This window comes from Delphinapterus leucas, chromosome 11, assembly GCF_059928025.1.
Source record: "Delphinapterus leucas isolate spDelLeu-1000000601 "Yukka" chromosome 11, BTC_Dleu_Yukka2, whole genome shotgun sequence".
NCBI lineage: Eukaryota > Metazoa > Chordata > Mammalia > Artiodactyla > Monodontidae > Delphinapterus > Delphinapterus leucas.
Window position 1 is genome coordinate 37315565 of NC_143139.1, and position 17478 is coordinate 37333042.

Below are 17478 nucleotides of genomic sequence, written 5' to 3' on the forward strand. Positions count from 1 at the left end.
ATTATCATGAATCTAGTAGAGACTAGCTTCCTTGGAGCACCTAGTACTGCATACTCTGGCAGAAGAGCTTGCCTCCTATCCCTGCCGCAGGCTTGAAAGGTTTTTATCCCTTTACCCCAGTCTTCCTGCTTTTTGAAGTTTTGTGATAAAATCAGACCAATAGAAGATTTCTGTCTCTGAACACATATGGTAATCTGTAATTTGGGGAGATCAGATATTCTCTTCAGGGTCTCTGTTCTTACAACTTTTTATCCAGAACACAGATTTTCTGTAGATTCATTTGTTAGAATCTCAGAGACTATACCACACACACACACACACACACACACACACACACACACAGAGATTTCTTGTGTTCCATATGAGAGAGTCCACCAATCTCACCCAATCCTTAGAGACTTGTTTGCAGTGGGGACAAAAAAAATACCCATGGGCTAATTTAAAACTCCTCCCCCCAAAAGTTAAGGTCTACAAAAAGTTATAATCAAAGTTAAAACAAATCCAAGCTACCAGGCCTTGGAAATTGTGATCTGGATGAAGGATGCTCTCTTTACAACATAAGACAGTTTAGTCATAATGATTATGTCTGCACTGCTGGGAAGCAGATAAAGATGAATATAGGAAGCTAGGAAATTGGGAAACAGACCATTCCTGGTGAAAGGCTGGCCACTTCCTCCTTTCCTTAAGCGTGACAAGGTGCACCACTACTCAGCCGATAACAAAGCAAGCAGATCCAGCAGCTTGGGGGATGGGGCACCTGACCAGGAGGCCGCTGAGGTAAGTGCCTGGCCAGGTCTGCTTACACCTCCAGGGCAGAGGCTACCCCTTCTCTTCTCTTCTCTTCTCTTCTCTTTTCTTCTCTTCTCAGGGTCTCAGATCCCTCTTAGACAGGTAGAGATACACCTTTTGCACTGAGAGATACACATCAAGAGCCAACCCGTCCTCCTCCGGTGAAACTAGACCCAGGTATTTAAAGGCTCTGCGGAGGACTGCAGGTGGGGATCTCCAGGTCATCGCCAAGTATCTCAAGGCCCCCAGATCTTGCCCCCTCACTCCCCCGTACATGCCCTGCACACCAGGGACCCAGTCTCCCTGGCTCTGGTTCCCCGGCTTAGTTCACCCCGTTCCTCTAACCAAGTCAACCGCCCGGTGCGCACCTCCTGGGCTGGTCCCGGGGCACATGAAAGGGGACACCCTCCACTTCTCCCTGCTGGATCACTCAGGGGAGCTGGGGGGCGCGCGAGTTCCGCACTCCGCGCCTCCACCCCCAGCCCGCGCCCACCAGGACGCACGCCCACCTGTGCGAAGAGCCCCTACCTGCACCGCACCCATCTCTCTCCTCTCCCGGACTCGGAGGTGCTCTCAGCTCACCCTCCCAGGGGGCTCCCTGCGTCCCCGCTCCCGTCTCCGTCCTCCCTTCCTTTCATTCATTCTCTCCTCTTTTCTCCATTTTCCCTCCTACTCCTACCTCTCTCAGGGTCTGGACACTTATCGTTCTCTCCTTCTCCTCTCCTCCCCGACGTCCTCTCTGCGTTCCCTCCGCTCCACTCGTCTTTCCTGCCCGCACTTTCTGCGGCGCCCCTTCCTTCTTTCCAGCGCCCCCCAGGCTTCTCAGTCCGACGGCGCGCGATGCCTCCCTCGGAACCTCGGGCTCAGTCTTGGAACCCGTTCACTGACCGCAGCCAAGGCCCCCAGACCCAGCGCTGCTCTCGCCTTCCTCCTCCCCTGAAGGAGCCTCCCGGGCCGGATCCCCGGGCCGGAACCCCCGACCCAGGGAACCGTGCTGGCCTCCTGGGCGGCCCAGCTGTCAGCGACGATGGGTCTATTTTAGGTTCTGCACCCAATGTCCCCGCCCTGAGGACGCGGGCACGGGTCCCGCGACTCGGGTAACACCTTGCCAGCGCGATCCCGAGTTGACGCAGAGCCAGCTCCTGCAGCGGGGTCTCGGGGCCCCTGGCCAGGCAGGCCGGGCCACGGTGGTGGATGGCGGTCTCAGTACAAGCATCTCGAGATTCAAGCGCCCAGGGAATCCCGGGCCCGGGGGCGTGGGCGCCCCAGCGCAAGGCACCCCTTGCCCGCCCCCCAGGACCAGGCAGCCTTGGCAGCCGCCTGTCCTGGAAAAGGGATTCACAGGATCTCTCCCAGCCTCTATCCTTTCCCTCTGCTTGCCCCGGCTTACTTAATTTCTAGTCAATCCGGTCATTAACCTGCAGTAATGCACCCAAAGGGGATCCTTTGTTAAATGATAAGGATTTGGGGCCATCAACAAGATATGAGGAGCCACAGCGCCGGACCAAAGCCCCAGACTGGTGAGAGACCGAGCTGCACACGTGTGCGTGTCCCCATGCGCACAGGCGCGCGCGCGCGCGCGCACACACACACACACACACACACACACACGCATTCCGTCTGGGATCCAGCCACAAGTTTGCGCACTGACAAGTCTTTTAAGTCTAACAGAAAATATAAACAGCTTCACTCACCCTACTTTTTCTTCCCTCTCCCGATTGGGATCCGGGGAAAAGGGTGGATTGAGAGACCCTTCTTTCTTTTCTTTTCGCCTTTCTAAAGAGTGGAAATTTCCATCATGTGATAGGAGGCAGCATCCCCAGTGTCGAGTTTCCTGTGGACCCTCCCTTCCAGCCCAGCCACCAATCATCAGGCGGCAACCTGAGATGTCAACAAAAGCATCCTCCCAGGTGGGGCTGAGTTGTCCAGCTGTCCCTCAAGAGTGAAGCCTGGGACCTGCCAGCCCCTGCTCCAGTTTTCTTGGGTTCATGATAACAGAGAAGATCTTGGTGTGAGTTGAGCTTTTCTGTGGGCTTTTTTTTTTTTAACAATTAAGTTTCTTCATTAGTCAAGGTTGCATTTATTGGATCTGTCCTATACACAGAAATACCTGTCAGTGCTCATTGTGAAGTCTGTAAGAGAGTCTTTCTTTCAATAGGTGTCTCTAAACTTCCTCCAGGTTTGGGGATGTCAAACCTGAACTTGACATAAAGGAAAAAAAAAACATTTGGGGAAGGGGTACAATCGAAAAACCTGTCATTCACAGTAAAAATCACTTAATGCAAGAGCAGAGCAGAGGATAGCTTGCTAGCACTTAACCATGGCTAGGGGTCTTTTGTGGTCATTTTTTCCCTGGGATTCCGCTGTAAGCATAATCCTCAGTATATATGAAGAAAGAATTAGGGTATAATAAATAGCACTATAATTTCAGTTCTGCTCATTAAGGCACCACTCACCGTTTTAAGGAAAACTGTTTATATTTTAAAAATTTACAAGCAGCTCAATATCAAAAAAACAAACAACCCAATGCAAAAATGGGCAAAAAACCTAAATAGACATTTCTCCAAAGAAGATATACAGAGTGCCAACAAACACATGAAAGAATGCCCAACATCACTAATCATTAGATAAATGCAAATCAAAACTGCAATGAGGTATCACCTCACACCGGTCAGAATGGCCATCATCAAAAAATCTACAAACAATAAATGCTGGAGAGGGTGTGGAGAAAAGGGAACCCTCTTGCCTTGTTGGTGGGAATGTAAATTGATACAGCCACTATGGAGAACAGTATGAAGGGTCCTTAAAAAACTAAAAATAGAACTACCATATGACCCAGCAGTCCCACTACTGAGCATATATCCTGAGAAAACCATAATTCAAAAAGAGTCATGTACCAAAACGTTCATTGCAGCTCTATTTACAATAGCCCGGACATGGAAGCAACCTAAGTGTCCATCAACAGATGAATGGATAAAGAAGATGTGGCTCATATATACAATGGAATATTACTCATTCATAAAAAGAAACGAAATTGGGTTATTTGTAGTGAGGTGGATGCACCTAGAGAGGTGGGATAGGGAAGGTGGGAGGGAGATGCAAGAGGAAGGAGATATGGGGATATATGTATATGTATAACTGACTCACTTTGTTATAAAGCAGAAACTAACACACCATTGTAAAGCAATTATACTCCAATAAAGATGTTAAAAAATTCCCCACCATTTTCTGACATTAAACAAAATTTTTGTTTCCAAAAAGCCCATGTAACATATATGTTCACCATCCCATTTATTTACTACTCAATTGTCATTCTTTAAGGGAAAAAACATTCTCCTATGGAGACTCGATCCCCACAGTTTAACAAACTCATCAGGCAGCACAAATTACTTTTTAAGTTCTCACATATGCAATTTAACTTTATTCAGAATGGTAAGGCTCATTGTTCAGACCATGAATATCTAGAACCATCTCATTTTACAGTTCCCATTAACTAATACATCAGCGGCACATTAGCACTTAAGAAACAGGACAAGAACAGCAAGAACAAAAATCCATCTGGATAATGCAGTTGTATATTAGTCAGGAATATTAAAAACTCCATTAACACACATGCACACATGTCAAATTGTACTAAAATCATCCAACAATGCAAATCCAATAGAAGAATGATATGATGAATACCTTCACTGGAGTTATCATTTTGAAACCTAAAAACAAATGCACTATTTAAACAGAGTATAGAAGAAATATTTTTTTATGAAAGCTGATTATCCCCTGCCTAACCAAATATGGTAAACCTCTTTAGTTTGTCATAAGAGGTTTCCCTTTTATGAAATTAGAATACATCAGAATGATTTAGAGGTCCCTTCAAACTTGTTGAAACTAGATTATCTTTATCACACTTTTTCATTGATTCTTATTTAATAAGTATAGGCATCTTTTATAAAACTACTAAATTGTCAAAATTGGTAAGATTGGGAGGGGATTAATGGGAGATCACGATAGATATATATTTCTCTCTACTTAAACTGAGATTTAGTAAAAGCAAAATCCAAGATTCTAAAACAAAAAGCCATTCCAGAGAAAATATAAATGAAGATGGGATCAATGTAATCCTAAAATAGATACTAGTTCACTGTGCAGCTACTTAACTTTTTAATGAATTGCTTATTTATTTACTCAGTTCTTGGTGTCCATATCTTAGCTAGTACCGAGAAGCTCAGAAGCAGTGGTTCATTGCCTAATTTACTAGAGAACTATAGGTTGTTCATCTACATATGTGCTACTTATTTTAACCATGTGTGGATTGAAATAAAATGAGTTGCATTCATCTATAAAGCAACAAAGTGCTGAGCAAAATTCAAATTTGTCATCTTTTGTAGCTATTGTATATCCTTAGAGTTTTAGGAGAGCTCCAAGCAATGTCCAGGTGGTATGAGATAACTGGCAAGCCATTTGTCTTCCGTGATACAATCAAAAACTTGAGCCTTTGATGACTACGCTGGATCTACCCAACAATCCTCAAGGGTTTCTTTAAAACTTGTGTTTGAAAGAATGTGAAGCAACCCTAACCAGCAACATGAATATCTCTGCAAAACCGCACTGTGAAACACATTTTGATTTACCATCCGAACATTTGCTGGCTCTGGAGCAGACAACTTGAGTCCTGATTTCAGAGCTACCACCTACCAACTGTGTGGCCTTCACCAATGGGCTTAAGTTCTAAGTGACTCAGTTTCTCAATGAGAAAAATGTAGAGCATTCCTTAATACATTGTTTTCCTTACTTATTTTCAGACAGTACTACAAACTCAAATAGTGCTGGAGGAAAATAAAATGTTTGCAACTGAGAAAAAAGGGTGACAGAAGAGTTAGAATTTCTACCATTTTGACAAAGTTGAATTGATTGAAGCTTTCCACTCTAGAATTATATTAACACACTGGTCCCAGGAATAATTATTGGTTTGGTTATGGATGCTTCTGCTTTAAGTCTCTATTAAAAATATTCCCAAAATACATTCCTTTGAACTAAAGCTAATACTTGAAAACAGAGTTCCATGCGGCTATAAGTTTGGAAAACATTGTGCTAAAAATTATTGTGGGATTCCTCTGGGGTTTGAATCAGTCTCTTAAAGGTGGATGGAGCATGTAGTATCTCTCTATCACCATGAACCCTTTTTGGAGAAACATTTCTAAGGTTTAATCATCCAGAGAACAGTCATTACTAAATTTTAGTATAAATAAATGTCTTAGGAAGGAAATAAAACACAATTATTATCCTGCCATCATACGTATGAAGTTCCTTGATTTATTGTGAAGTTTGTTGCAGTGACTTTAAGACACTTTTGTTTAAATTCTTTCTTTGATAGTAGACTTTTAACATGGATTCTTTTTTCAATGAATAATTATTGAAATTAGTAAAATGACTTGAGGTTACAAAACACCTTAACATATATTATGCCACTTGGTACTAAAATAAACACACCGTGTAGCTATTATTTTCTCCATTTCATGGGAGAGGAAAATGAGATTCAGAGATGTTAAGTGACTTCTCCAAAGACACAGAGCTGATAAATGATAGACTGGAGCATGAACCAGGTTTTCTGGCTTCAAATTCAATGTTAGACCTTCCACAGCTCACCTCCCTTTTTTCTAAGCATTTTCTTTACTGAAACTGATTGCTGTTTTTCTTCCTACAAGGTCACCAGCTGTGAATGGCATGCTTAGCTGTAAAATAATGATTTTTAAAATAATTACAATACTATAAAAGTAATTATCTTTTTATTATAATTACAAGAGCCTCTACAAACTTCTAATGTCAGTATCACAGTTTTCTTTTCTATGAATTTGAATTTGATTTATGTGAGAAACCAAGTCATACCATGAATTATGCTTATGGTTGAGTTTCTTTAGTATTATATTCTCTAAATGGACTACTACCTCTTACTGGCACTAGCAAAAAGACACTTGATCACTCACTGTCTCAGTTTCACACATGATGAAACAACTAGATACTGGATCTTAAAACAAAAAAGAATATCAAACTAGATCTAGGATCTTAGAAGATCCAACTCTAGAGTCCAAGATTGGGATGTCAGGTTTTAGACTCTGAAGTCCCATCCAGGAGGTGAAAAGGGGAGTAGAACCCACGTGCCATCGAGAAATAGCTCAGAGAGGAGAGTGGGCATCCTGTGGTCAATATTCAATACCAGCCCCAGGGAGGTCAGCTTTTGTCTCTCTGTTCTGGAAACAGCACTGCTTACAGAGAGCTGGCCAGTCAGATCCACCTTCCTTCTCCAGCTTGATGCTCTCGGCATCTCACTGACAGTCAATTACATCCCTCCGTACAATCCATATTCTAAATCACTCACTGCCTCCCAGCTCCTGATGCTGAAGTTTTCCATGCCTTAGACCTTTTTTTTTTTTTTTTTTTTTCAGTATGCGGGCCTCTCACTGCTGTGGCCTCTCCCGTTGTGGAGCGCAGGCTCCGGACGCGCAGGCCCAGCGGCCATGGCTCATGGGCCCAGCCAGTCCACGGCATGTGGGATGTTCCCGGACCGGGGCACGAACCTGTGTGCCCTGTATCAGCAGGCGGACTCTCAACCACTGCGCCACGAGGGAAGCCCGCCTTAGAGCTTTTGAACACACTGTCCCCTCTTCCTGGAAGCCCTTGCTACCAGCTCTGCCTGTCAATTTCACTTTTTACTAGTCTTTCAAGCCCCAGCTCACATGTCACCTCAAGTGAATGAAACTCTGTCCAACTCATCCAGCTATTTTTTTTTTTCTTGGTAGACTGGGAACATGGGGTGGTGGGGAAGTTTGAAGAGGGGTGGAAAAAAAGAACTAGCATGTTTTGGACATGGAATTTAGTATTTACAACCATCCTGTGAGGTCGGTGTTTTTACCTTCACTTTTCAGATGGGAAAACAGAGAGTGAATGAGTTGAGTGGCTTGCTAAAGGCAGAATCAGAATTAGGACTCAGCTGTACCTGATCCCAAAGCTCTCTCCATTCTGTCCCATCATTAGACTTGTCCTCATTTGGGCTCCAGAAGCACATCATAACACACTAGTCGGGCCCCCACTAGACTTCAAACTCCTGAGCAGCCAGTCTCTGTGTCATTCTCATCAGTGTTCCTGGTATTTACCATAGCATAACTCCATAGTTATTTATTGAATGAGTGAATGAACAAATGAAGAATACCCCTATGATTTACATATTGTAGCAAACGCTACTGTGCCTGAGCTAGTTGTTAAATAAAGTTATTTGTGAGTTTTCCCTAATGATGTTTTCCATCTTCTATTTTTTCTCTGAAATTAAGAGGTACCATAATTAGGAGGCAAATTATAATTTTGGTGCCCAGAGAGACAATCACTGATCGAGTCTGCCAGGCTACCAGCTACGCTGACATGGTTTGCACAACTGGTGTTTGAACAGAGACTGACGTTGATTTGACATTGGCAGGTAACGCAATAGCCTGGCAGCTTTCAGAAAATATCAAATTACTCTAAAAGCAAATTTTCCCCTTTTTGACATTCCTCTGAGAGCTAGAAACTCATTCATGTCAAACTTAACTTCATATTCCCTTTATTTGGAAAAATAAAATGAAACACCTTATCACCAAAAACTAGACATGTTTAATGAGAATGACCACATTTAAAATAAACATTATATATATATATATATATATATATATATATATATGTTTTCCAAATGAATAAGAGATAGAACATGTAACGTTAAACACTTGGTTTCTGATTTCTGGAACCAGGCTCCCTGGGTTTGAATTCCAACTCTGATATTTACTAGCTGAAAACTAGTTATTAGTTATATAATAATTAGGTAAATTGTTAACCTGCCTATGCTGCAGTTTCCTTATCTGTAATTTGGGGACAACAGTTGTACCTATTCTAGAGTTGTTTTAAAATTTAAGTAAATTTCTTAATGCAGTTAAACCATCATTTTGCAAATGGAAAATACTGATTATAGTTGTATCATCTGTTACTGAAAAATTCTTATAATTACCCTAAAACTTTATTCTATTCTTCTGGGCCTGTTTTCTCATTCTTAGTACAAGAGGGCAGATTATTTGATCCTTGTGACCTGCGCGATCTTAACATTCTACAATTGCACAGTTTCCAGGGATTTACTTTCATTCCCGTGTTTCCACAACAAAACCCCAGTTTCCTAAAATTCGCCTTCTGAAGAGATGGAGAACAGGAAATTATTAACCTATTACTTAATTTTCACAAGACTAACTATAAAATTAAACAAAACTTGCACTTTAACTTTGAAACCATGAAGACATTTAACTTCTAGTCTTCAAATATAAGAGCTAGATGGTGTGAAAGAGGTCGGAATTGTGTGCTTATGTCTCCATTGCCCTGTTCCAATGCTGCAGTGGGTTTCGTTCTTTCTCATTGTATAATAGTTTGTTTGCATGTTTCCTCTTGAGACTGTAAGTTCTGTAGATGTGATATCAAAACATATTTGCTGAATAAATAAATAAATAGATGGATGGGTCAATCAATTGATGCTTCTCTGTTTTTCAGGAGTTCAAAAACTGAGTAATAATTTTCTTAAAGATAAGGATGGAATGTTACCAAAAAAAACATTTCAGTTTAAAATACCACTGTGAAGATGATTTTGGAACTCATTGGTTTTACATTTTTATTTATTTATTTATTTTTAACATCTTTATTGGAGTATAATTGCTCTACATTGTTGGATTAGTTGCTGCTATATAACAAAGTGAATCAGCTATACACATACATATATATCCATATCTCCTCCCTCTTGCATCTCCCTCCCACCCTCCATATCCCACCCCTCTAGGTGGTCACAAAGCACCGAGCTGATCTCCCTGTGCTATGCGGCTGCTTCCCACTAGCTATCTATTTGACATTTGGTAGTGTATATATGTCCATGCCACTCTCTCACTTCGTCCCAGCTTACCCTTCCCCCTTCCCGTGTCCTCAAGTCCATTCTCTACGTCTACATCTTTATTCCTGTCCTGCCCCTAGATTCTTCAGAACCATTTTTTTTCTAGATTCCATATATATGTGTTAGCATACAGTATTTGTTTTTCTCATTCTCATTTACTTCACTCTGTATCACAGACTCTAGGTCCATCCACCTCACTACAAATAACTCAATTTCGTTTCTTTTTATGAATGAGTAATATTCCATTGTATATATGTGCCACATCTTCTTTATCCATTCATCTGTCGATGGACACTCAGTTTTCTTCCATGTCCTGGCTATTGTAAATAGTGGTGCAATGAACATTGTGGTACATGACTCTTTTTGAATTATGTTTTTCTCAGGGTATATGCCCAGTAGTGGGATTGCTGGGTCATATGGTAGTTCTATTTGTAGTTTTTAAAGGAACCTCCATACTGTTCTCCATAGTGGCTATATCAATTTACATTCCCACCAACAGTGCAAGAGTGTTCCCTTTTCTCCACACCCTCTCCAACATTTATTGTTTGTAAATTTTTTGATGATGGCCATTCTGACTGGTATGAGGTGTTACCTCATTGTAGTTTTGATTTGCATTTCTCTAATGATTAGTGATGTTGAACATCCTTACATGTGTTTGTTGGAAATCTGTATATCTTCTTTGGAGAAATTTCTATTTATGTCTTCTACCCATTTTTGCATTGGGTTGTTTGTTTTTTCGTTATTGAGCTGCATGAGCTGCTTGTACATTTTGGAGATTAATCCTTTGTCAGTTACTTCATTTGCAAATATTTTCTCGCATTCTGAGGGTTGTCTTTTCATCTTGTTTATGGTTTCCTTTGCTGTGCAAAAGCTTTGAAGTTTCATTAGGTCCCATTTGTTTATTTTTGTTTTTATTTCCATTTCTCTAGGAGGTGGGTCAAAAAGGATCTTGCTGTGATTTATGTCATGGAGTGTTCTGCCTATGTTTTCCTCTAAGACTTTGATAGTTTTTGGCCTTACATTTAGGTCTTTAACCCATTTTGAGTTTACTTTTGTAGATGGTGTTAGGGAGTGTACTGATTTCATTCTTTTAAATGTAGCTGTCCAGTTTTCCCAGCACTGCTTATTGAAGACACTGTCTTTTCACCATTGTATATTCTTGCCTCCTTTATCAAAGGTAAGGTGACCATATGTGCGTGGGTTTATCTCTAGGCTGTCTATTCTCTTCCATTGATCTATATTTCTGTTTTTGTGCCAGTACCATACTGTCTTGATTACTGTAGCTTTGTAGTATAGTCTGAAGTCAGGGAGCCTGATTTCTCTAGCTCCATTTTTCTTTCTCAATATTGCTTTGGGTATTCAGGGTCTTTTGTGTTTCCATACAAATTGTGAAATTTTTTGTTCTAGTTGTGTGAAAAATGCTATTGGTAGTCTGATAGGGATTGCATTGAACCTGTAGATTGCTTTGGGCAGTATAGTCATTTTCACAATATTGATTCTTCCAATTCAAGAATATGGGTATATCTCTCCATCTGTTTGTATCATCTTTAATTTCTTCCATCAGTGTCTTATAGTTTTCTTCATACAGGTCTTTTGTCTCCTTAGGTAGGTTTATTCCCAGATATTTTATTCTTTTTGTTGCAATTGTCAATGGGAGTGTTTCCTTAATTTCTCTTTCAGATTTTTCATCATTAGTGTATAGGAATGCAAGAGATTTCTGTGCATTAATTTTGTATCCTGCTACTTTACCAAATTCATTGATTTACTCTAGTAGTTTTCTGGTAGCATTTTTAGGATTCTCTATGTATAGTATCATGTCATCTGCAAACAATGACAGTTTTACTTCTTCTTTTCTGATTTGGAGTCCTTTTATTTCTTTTTCGAGTCTGATTGTTGTGGCTAAAGCTTCCAAAACTATGTTGAATAATAGTGGGGAGAGTGGGCCACCTTGTCTTGTTCGTGACCTTAGTGGAAATGCTTTCAGTTTTTCACCATGGAGAACGATGTTGGCTGTGGGTTTGTCATATATGGTCTTTATGATGTTAAGGTAAGTTCCCTTTCTGGAGAGTTTTTTCATAAATGGGTGTTGCATTTTGTTGAAAGCTTTTTATGCATATATTGAGATTACCATATGGTTTCTATCCTTCAGTTTGTTAATATGGTGTAACACATTGATTGATTTGCGTATATTGAAAAATCCTCACATTCCTGGGATAAAACTCACTTGATCATGGTGTATGATCCTTTTAATTTGCTGCTGGATTCTGTTTGCTAGTATTTGGTTGCAGATTTTTGCATCTATGTTCATCAGTGATATTGGCCTGTAGTTTTCTTTTTTTGTAACATCTTTGTCTGCTTTTGGTATCAGGTTGATGGTGGTCTCATAGAATGAGTTTTGGAGTGTTCCTCCCTCTGCTATATTTTGGAAGAGTTTGAGAAGGATAGCTGTTTGCTCTTCTCTAAATGTTTGATAGAATTTGCCTGTGAAGCCGTCTGGTTATGGGCTTTTGTTTGTTGGAAGATTTTTATTCACAGTTTCAATTTTAGTGCTTGTGATTGTTCTGTTTATATTTTCTATTTCTTCCTGGTTCAGTCTCAGAAGTTGTGCTTTTCCAAGAATTTGTCCATTTCATCCAGGTTGTCAATTTTTTTGGCATATAGCTGCTTGTAGTAATCTCTCATGATCCTTTGTATTTCTGCAGTGTCAGTTGTTACTTCTTTTTCATTTCTAATTCTGTTAGTTGAGTCTTCTCCCTTTTTTTCTTGATGAGTCTGGTAATGGTTTATCAATTTTCTTTATCTTCTCAAAGAACCACCTTTTAGTTTTATTGATCTTAGCGATCGTTTCCTTCATTTCTTTTTCATTTATTTCTGATCTGATCTTTATGATTTCTTTCCTTCTGCTAAACTTGGGGGTTTTTTGTTTTTCTTTCTCTAATTGCTTTAGGCATAAGGTTAGGTTATTTATTGAGATGTTTCTTGTTTTTTGAGGTAGGATAGTATTGCTATAAACTTCCCTCTTAGAACTGCTTTGGCTGCATCCCATAGGTTTTGGGTTATTGTGTTTTCATTGTCATTTGTTTCTGGTATTTTTTGATTACTTCAGTGATCGCTTGGTCATGTAGAAGTGTATTGTTTAGCCTCCATGTGTTTGTATTTCGTACAGGTTTTTTCCTGTAATTGATATCTAGTCTCATAGCGTGTGGTCAGAAAGATACTTGATATGATTTCAATTTTCTGAAATTTAACAATGCTTGATTTGTGACCCAAGATATGATCTATCCTGGAGAATGTTCCATGAGCACTTGAGAAGAAAGGGTATTCTATTGTTTTTGGATGGAATGCCCTATAAATATCAATTAAGTCCATCTTGTTTAATGTATCATTTAAAGCTTGTGTTTCCTTATTTATGTTCATTTTGGATGTTCTGTCCATTGGAGAAAATGAGTTGTTAAAGTCCCCTATTATTATTGTGTTACTGTTGATTTCCCCTTTTATGGCTGTTAGCATTTGCCTTATGTGCTGAGGTGCTCCTATGTTGGGTGCTTAAATATTTACAATTGTTATATATTCTTCTTGGATTGATCCCTTGATCATTATGTAGTGTCCTTATTTGTCTCTTGTATTTATTTTAAAGTCCATTTTTTTCTGATATGAGCATTGCTACTCCAGCTTTCTTTTGACATCATTTGCATGGAATATCTTTTTCCATCCCTTCACTTTCAGTCTGTATGTTTCCCTAGGTCTGAAGTGGGTCTCTTGTAGACAGCATACATATGGGTCTTGTTTTTGTGTCCATTCAGCCAGTCTATGTCTTTTGGTTGGTGCATTTAATCCATTTACATTTAAGGTAATTATCGATATATTCATTCCTATTACCGTTTTCTTAATTGTTTTGGGTTTGGTTTTGTATGTCTTTTCCTCCTCTTGTGTTTCTTGCCTAGAGAAGTTCCTTTAGCATTTGTTGTAAAGCTTGTTTGGTGGTGCTGAATTCTCTTAGCTTTTGCTCGTCTGTAAAGGTTTTAATTTCTCCGTCAAATCTGAATGAGATCCTTGATGGGTAGTGTAATCTTTGTTGTAGGTTATTCCTTTTCATCACTTTAAATATGTCCTGCCACTCCCTTCTGGGTTGCAAAGTTTCTGCTGACAGATTAGCTGTTAAACTTACAAGGATTCCATTGTGTGTTATTTGTTGCTTTTCCCTTGCTGCTTTTAATATTTTTTCTTGTATTTAATTTTTGATAGTTTGATTAATATGTGTCTTGGCATGTTTCTCCTTGGGTTTATCCTGTATGGACTCTCTGCACTTCCTGGACTTGATTGACTATTTCCTTTCCCATATTAGGCAAGTTTTCAACTTTAATCTCTTCAAATATTTTCTCAATCTCTTTCTTTTTCTCTTCTTCTTCTGGTACCCCTATAATTCAAATGTTGCTGCGTTTAATGTTGTCCAAGAGGTCTTTGAGATTGTCCTCAATTCTTTTCATTCTTTTTTCTTTATTCTGCTCTGCGGTAGTCATTTCCACTATTTTATTTTTCAGGTCAATTATCCGTTCTTCTGCTTCAGTTATTCTGCTATTGATTCCTTCTAGAGAATTTTTGGCTTCATTTCTTGTATTGTTCATCATTGTTTGTTTGTTCTTTTGTTCTTCTAGGTCCTTGTTAAACGTTTCTTGTATTTTCTCCATTCTATTTCCATGATTTTGGATCATCTTTACTGTCATTACTCTGAATTATTTTTCAGGTAGACTGCCTATTTCCTCTTCGTTTGTTTGGTCTGGTGGGATTTTACCTTGCTCCTTCATCTGCTGTGTATTTCTGTGTCTTCTCATTTTGCTTAACTTACTGTGTTTGGGGTCTCCTTTTTACAGGCTGCAGGTTTGTAGTTCCCGTTGTTTTTGGTGTCTGCCCCCAGTGGGTAAGGTTGGTTCCGTGGGTTGTGTAGGCTTCCTGGTGGAGGGGACTGGTGCCTGTGTTCTGGTGGGTGAAGGTGGATCTTGCCTTTCTGGTGGGCAGGACCGCATCCGGTGGTATGTTTTGGGGTGCCTGTGACCTTATTATGATTTTAGGCAGCCTCTCTGCTAATGGGTGGGGTTGTGTTCCTGTCTTGCTAATTGTTTGGCATGGGATATCCAGCACTGGAACTCGCTGGCCATTGAGTGGAGCTAGGTATTAGCTTTGAGATGGAGATCACTGGGAGAGCTCTTGCCTATTAATATTATGTGGGGCCAGGAGGTCTCAGGTGGACCAATGTTCTGAACTCGGCTCTCTCACCTCAGAGGCTCAGGCCTAATACCCAGCCAGAGCACCAAGACCCTGTTAGCCACACGGCTAGAGTAATAGAAAATGGATTTATGCTTCCTGATGTTATCACTTCCTTTTATTAGGATTTTCTTGTCAACAACTCCCTTGATGTTATTGCTTCAGATATTTGTTCACTCTCACACGCTGGCCCATTCCTGCATGTAACCGCTGACATCACGGCTCACTGTTACCCAATGCAGCCTTCGTCATCTCTATTCTGCCCCCAGGGCTCGAACTCATTGGTTTTAAAATTATAACCTGGCTTTATTGGAGGTCTTATCTTACTTCAGTCTGGAAGGGGGGTCTTCCTAACCTATGTGGAACATTGGAGGTGTTGAGTCTTCCAGGGGTTTTCTGTGCCAATCCATGCAGCTGCCACGGACCAAGAGATATTCTGCCTCTATTCCACCTAGGCAGCCAATGCTTTTCCTGCCTTCTATTCCACCTAAGGGGACAGTGCTTTTACAGCCCATTCTCTGATGAGGCTCTCAGCAAAGTGGAAGGTCCAGTCCCTTCTCTTTTATGTCATCTTGCTTGGACAGCCTTCAATAGCCCACTAATGCAGGACTATGTAAACATGCCACGTTCTGAAGAGTGAGGTCCATCTCCAAAGGGTATTCCAAGGTAAATGGTTCAAGGTTGAAATTCTGACTAATTTGACTGAACAAAGGAAGGCTCTGACATGAAGCCTCACAAATGTTGACTTCACTTGAGACATCTCTCCCCTCTGAACTTTGCCTGCCTACAGGTAGCCCCCTATTTAAAGTTGGTGACCCCATATCCTCCCTCAGAAAATCCAGTCCTATCTGCATTTGTTCATTCTCTTATTTAACAGACATTTGTTGGGTACCTCCTAAGTTCTAGGTGCAAGGAACTGAATGGTGAGTCAAAACAGACACAGTCCCTGTCCTTGTGGAGTTTCTAATTTAGTAGGAGAAAATATTTTAATCAAAGTGTGACACTAATAAACATAAAATGACAAAGACTGCAGTGAAGGATGGATGCACTGATCATAGGGACAGATTTCCCTGAGGAAATGAGTCATGAAGATGAAAGTGAGTGACTTTAGCATATTCCAGTGCTTGTGAGAAGCCCATGCCTGTGGTGGAGGGAGGGCAGATCTTGTGCTCATGAGATGGTGGGATGGGTGGATCCATCTCATGTGAAGTGATCACCTTTAGTAGCAAGAGGGATACCTTCCCTGCTCAGTTTTCTTCACTCAGTCTCTCCAGGGGTGGAAAATCTCCTCTCTGCAAAATGGGGTAAATGCAAGAACCTGATTCTAGTTCTGTCTCCCCACCAGTGAGAGGCACGGGCTGGCCAGTCTTTGTTACTAGGTCCCCTGCAAATTCACACACTTCTCAGAGACATGATTTACTCAACTAGAGATAACTAGAGTTACTCCTCTTTTTGCTTGATCCTTTAGGAATCGTAGAGAATTCCATCCCGCCCCTAACACAGTGCTTTTGGCTCTTTTTATGTCCTGCTTTAAGCCAAGCACATCACATTAAACGTCATAGTAGTTATCAGAGGCCGCTCCCTTCGCTTTCTGGAAGAAATGATCCAGCTTGATGGAATCTTTTTCATACCAGATCCTCTGCTGACCCTCTAGTAGGGGAGGGAGGAATCTAGTTCAATCTACCATATAGAGTTCAAGGTAAAAAAAGGGTTCTGGCTCTTATATATAATAAGCCAGACTGTAAACTGGAGAGAGCATCTGAGTGAGACAGTATTGAATGAGTCTCAAACCTGGGGACACTGTGTACCATCATTTTGAGGAGGGTGTGGTAAGTGAAACAGAGAGAGTTTCCTTTAAACCTGAAACAAACAAACAAACAACCAAGTGGGGAAATCAATTTGAAACTGAGATTTACAGTCAGTGCCTGTATTTTTTCTTAAACTTATGTTGACACATTGCAGCATGTAGTATGTTAGGAAAGACCTGTTGCAATATTTAATGTGTAAAGGACAAAGTCACACCTCAAGCCCAGGTTCTGGGTTCTGGGTTTTTTAATGTAGCCAATTTTCATGTTAGCAGTTTCACTTATAACTTAAAGGGAAAATCCCACCAGAAAACTTGGCTGTCCTTCTTCAAAGGTATGAGCTAGTACACAAGTGTGTCAAGGTGATCATTACAGTTAGTTTCCAAACGTAAATTTCAAGCATCCTCATCAAATTGAGTCTTCTGCTCATGAAACTAGTATTTTGTCACCTTTTCTCTCACTTTAAAATCAGCTCACCACACAGCGTCCCCATTCTTTAGGTTGGCCTTAGACAGAGGAGTAAATGGGATGGAATGCGACTGACACATTGTCTTACTTTCCCCTGTTGAGTGTCTTCGGGTCCCTGCCTGTCCACTGTCCTATTTCTTATTTTTTGCAGAACAAGGAGCATTCAATTCATTTAGGAAGGCAAACTCCCTATTTTGCTCCCTGAGATAG

The 17478-nt window shown here is 40.6% G+C and overlaps 1 pseudogene; it reads left to right on the forward strand.

The window, feature by feature from the left end:
* The first annotated feature begins 1063 nt into the window (after nucleotides 1-1063).
* LOC149747986 (uncharacterized) lies at nucleotides 1064-2206 on the forward strand (annotated as a pseudogene).
* Nucleotides 2207-17478: the final 15272 nt, after the last annotated feature.